At 48.7% G+C, this 4473-nt stretch overlaps 1 long non-coding RNA gene across 1 annotated transcript; it reads left to right on the top strand.

Moving 5' to 3' along the window:
* The first annotated feature begins 481 nt into the window (after window positions 1-481).
* On the top strand, window positions 482-1707 carry LOC135418650 (uncharacterized). Its single transcript, XR_010432596.1, has 3 exons — window positions 482-572; window positions 832-956; window positions 1479-1707. It is a non-coding gene; the product is annotated as an uncharacterized LOC135418650 (long non-coding RNA).
* Window positions 1708-4473: the final 2766 nt, after the last annotated feature.

Raw genomic sequence — 4473 nt, 5'->3', positions numbered from 1 at the left:
TCCATGGCAGAGATTCCCAGAGCTGCCATGTGCCCCAGCTGTCCCTGAGCCCCAGCTTTGGCCTCGGCACTGAAACGCTGCCAGGACCTGTCCCTGCTGTGCAGGTCCGTGGGGCTGCAGGACACGGTGTCACACAGCACACACAGCCACTGGGTCCTGCCAGCTCCTCCAGCCTGTGCTTCCTGATTGCCGGGGATTTTAGGGGCCACCTGTCTCCAGGGATGGGCAGGGAAACAGAGATTTCCTGTGACTGGGAGCAACACAGGGCCTTGCCAAGGCAAGAAAATCGCCTAGGCTTCAGGTGCCCGTGTGCAATTCCATCTCCAGGTTGTCTCCCCCAGCAGCAGGTTCCTGTCCCCAGTTCCCGATCTCCCTCAGCTGAGCGGGCGGGGCGGGGCCGCGGGGACCGGTGGGCTGGGATTGCGCGGAGGTGCTCGAGTGCTGATTGGGCAGCGCTGCCGGCCCGCGGTATAAAGGGCCGGCGGGGCGGGTGCGGTCGGTTGTGTGTGAGGGCTGAGGGCGCGGCCCCGTTGCTGCCCGGGCTGCGGAGGGGAGAGCGCCTTGGCCGCTGGGTTTATGGACTGGGGGAGCCGGGGGGCGTTTAGGGGCGCGTTGTGCTGGGCAGCGGGGGGCGGGTAAACCCCTTCCCTGCCGGGGGACCCTGGGGGAGCCGTGGCAGGACTGCGGGGCTGGTGCTCTCTGGGTGTCTCAAGTTTTGCTTTGGAATTCCAAACCCTTTCCCTGTGCAGGGTTACGAGGCAAAGACTGCTTTAGCTTGGGTTTTTTTGGTGCTGCATTAATGCTTTTTGCTCGTTCTGTGTCAATTTGCAGCCTGGCTCGTGGTTTCCCCTGGTGCTGGGGAGTGGAGGCGAGTTGTGCTTCCTGCTGGGAGAGAGAAGGGCCTTGGGAAGCTGCTCCATGAGCCACAGCTGTGCCGAGCCTGGGAGTCTGTCCAGGTAAGAGCAGGATTATACTGCCAGTGAGGAGCTGGGTTTGCTGTTGAAACATGCCCATGCCTTGAAATGCAAGGACAGGCAGAAGCTGGGAGGGACCCTGAGCACATTTTAAAAGCCCTTGACTGTAGGCGAAGTGTCCAGGAGAAATTATTCCTTTTCTTGCAGGGAGGCAGTTTGTGAGGACAGGGGGGTTGCTGTGCTCTCTAGCAAAAATACTCCCCTTGGGATGTCCAGGGTGAGGAAATGTTGGCCACGTGTGGGCTGGAGCAAAGGTGTGTGGGTGCCTGTGTGTGACATCCGTGTGTGTGCTGGAAGGGGGTCCTGGTGCCATTGAAGCTGCCAGGGAGCCAAAAGGGGCACAGTTGTCTGAACAAGGTGAAAACTCTGTTGGCCTCTGTTGACACCTGCACCAAAGGAGATGCAAATTTTCCCCCTCTTGGTTGCAGGCTTCACAAAGCTCCCAGGAAAGGAAATTTTAGATTCCAACTCCCCTTTATGCTAAAGGTTTCCTTGCTCTCTCAGCAGGATGTCGAGTGCCACCATGTCCCCGAGATCACCCTTTCTGCTGTTAGGAGAGCATGAGGTGGATGGAGAGGATCCCCAGCCATCGGCAGGCAAAAGGGACTCGCACAACTGCGATTTTTCTCCAGCTCTCTTAAGGTGGACTTTCAGGGTACCATGGGTAATGTGCCAGCTCTCCTGCTGGAGTTTTTGTCTTCTGCTATATTTGAACATAAAGAGTAAAACTAAAGTCAGGTGTGTTATGGAGTATGTTACACTCGTGCAAAGCTCCTTCCCTCTGTTTATTTTCTGTTCTGGAAAGCACAGTCTGGGGTTCCTGGGCACTTCCTATTAAATGATTCCATGAAAATAATTTTGTACTGAAAGGAGAAAGGAGCTGTCTGTTTGAGATCAGATGTCACTCATAAAAGCTTTATGTTTTTTCACTCAGTAAGCTTTTAAAATATCTGTGAAACCATTGCCACCGCTTGGAGGCCTGAAACACCAGATAAGTATTTAAGAGTACAATGGAGTCCCCCACATTGTAAACCCCCTGCACTTGGTTGTTTAGTAACACCATATGAAACATCAAACTGTGAGTTTTTAGAGGTGCAAGTCATCAATCATGAAGATCGAGGATGGTTAAAGGGAAAAACTTGGGGTGTGAGATTAGACATGCTCTCAGCTGACCCTGGTGCGTATGTAATTATAAGAAAACAGCCAATAGCTCTGTATTCACAAGTAGCAGGACCCAACATGGAAGTAAAGAAACTTAGAGACAAAAACCGAGAAAAAGAAAGAGCTCAAATTCCTCCTACTGACCCATCTGAGGAAGCCAAGGTACCACATGGGGAGATGGAACCATTGCTAAATCTAGTAGAAATGTCCTACAAGGCCTTGAATCACACTGACCCCAGTATGGCTGAGTCTTGCTGGTTATGTTATGATATTAGACCTCCTTTCTATGAAGGAGTAGGGTTGAATCTCACTTTCAACCTGAGTAAGGAGGACAACCCTAGCCAGTGTAGATGGGGTGAGAGGAAAATAGGACTTACAATGGCATAGGTTAGTGGCCATGGTACGTGTATTGGGAATATTCCCCCAGACAGTGATGAATTGTGTGGTACCAAAGTAAATAAACTGAACAAGAAAGAGAATAAATGGGTGATACCAAATTATGGCAGATGGTGGGTGTGCTCTACGACTGGGTTAACTCCGTGTGTGTTCTTACCGACATTCGATAAGAGTGATGAGTTTTGTATACAGGTTACTATCTTACCCCACATGTTGTATCACTCTGAATAATCAGTTATTGAGTTTTGGGAAACAAACAAGCACCGGATTCAAAAGCGAGAACCTATAAGTATAACCATAGCCATGCTCCTAGGATTAGGGGCAACTGGTGCAGGAATTACATCCCTAGTGCAGCATAGTCAAGGACTGACTGCTTTAAGGGCAGCAGTAGATGAGGACTTAGATAGGATTGAGAAGTCAATCTCGTATCAGGAAAAATCCCTTAACTCCCTCTCTGAAGTAGTCCTACAGAACAGATGAGGATTAGACCTACTGTTCTTGCAACAAGGGGGCCTGTGTGTAGCTCTAGGAGAAGAGTGCTGTTTCTATGGAAATAACTCTGGAGTCATTAGAGAATCTATGACAAAGTTAAGTGAAGGAATAATACAAAGAAAGAAAAAGAAATCTGTAAGAGCTGGTTGGACAATTGGCAGAATCAGTTTCCCTGGTTAACCACCATAATTTCCACTTTAGCTGGCCCTCTGATAATGTTACTTGCCACCTTGATTTTCAGTCCATGTATTCTTAATAAAGTCATGAATTTTGCTAAAAATAGAATAGATGCAATACAACTCATGCCTGTGAAACAATAGTAGGAGGATATGAGTGGTAAATCAACAAATGCAGAGCAGTCTCCCTTTCTAGAGGCAGCTAGAGAAGCTGTATTTGAGTTTGATCAGCAAATTTATGAAGAAATCAGAAGGGGGGAATTGTTATAGGTTGTTAAAGAATAAATTTGCAGGTCAAATGAGAGAGGAATTAATAATGTTATAATGTTATATTTAGTGTTTTGTTAAAAACACAAGTTTGAGAGTAGTGTAATAACTAACCACAAGATCCGTTGAGCTGCTGACTAACAAACCACAACGCAGAGATGAATTTTCACATTATTCCATGTTGTTCTTTAAAAGGACTTGTTCTAAGTATATTTGTAGGGATCAAGTTGGAGAAAGCAAGGGGAGGGGTAGACCATGACGTTTGGACTGAGAAACCATCACCTGCAATGGAAAATTCCATCGTCACAGCCCATAGAGACTATTGACTACAGGACGATTGGCGGATGCCCCTCAGCAACAGGATTAGCCCGCGAAAAGGGGAACCAAACAGGGGTTGGCCTGCGAAAGAGGAACCAAACAGAATCTAACCCGCGAAACTGGAGCCAATGGACAGATGACGTGAAGTGGTTTCAAAAGGTATAAGAAGTGCTGCCCTGTCGTTCCCTTTTGTGGACCGTGGCAGGAACAAGGGGTTTCCTCAGGTCGCCCAGCTAGCCATTTTACTTATTTGTCTTCAATAAATTCTTTTATTTCCTTGCAACCCTAAATTTCTCAAGTCTCTTGACTGTATCACTTCCATGTCTCTCCAGGGAAGGCTAAAGAACCTCTGTGGACTGGGTGAGAAGCCAGTGCTGGAAGTAGTGGTTCTATTGTGAGTGCCAACCAAGAGTGGTTGGCAGGTCTGTGATGCATGCCCTGGGGAGTTAACCTGAGTTTTCCAGTGCACATGGCAATAGATCACACCCTGCCCTGGTGGTCCTTCATGTCCTCCTACGGAGGAGACAGAGATGGGAAAGAGAAGGAACTTTTTGGCTGTGCCTCTGAGTGCCCCCCAACCTGCTGCAGATGTGCTGATTCCAGCACATCCAGTTCAGGTGTGACAGGCTCTTCTCTTGTCCTCTGAGCAAGAGAAGCAGGAGGAGGGACACAGAAGAGCTCGCTTACAG

This window comes from Pseudopipra pipra, chromosome 9 (genome assembly GCF_036250125.1).
Source record: "Pseudopipra pipra isolate bDixPip1 chromosome 9, bDixPip1.hap1, whole genome shotgun sequence".
NCBI lineage: Eukaryota > Metazoa > Chordata > Aves > Passeriformes > Pipridae > Pseudopipra > Pseudopipra pipra.
This window is presented reverse-complemented; position numbering and strand designations above follow the sequence as displayed.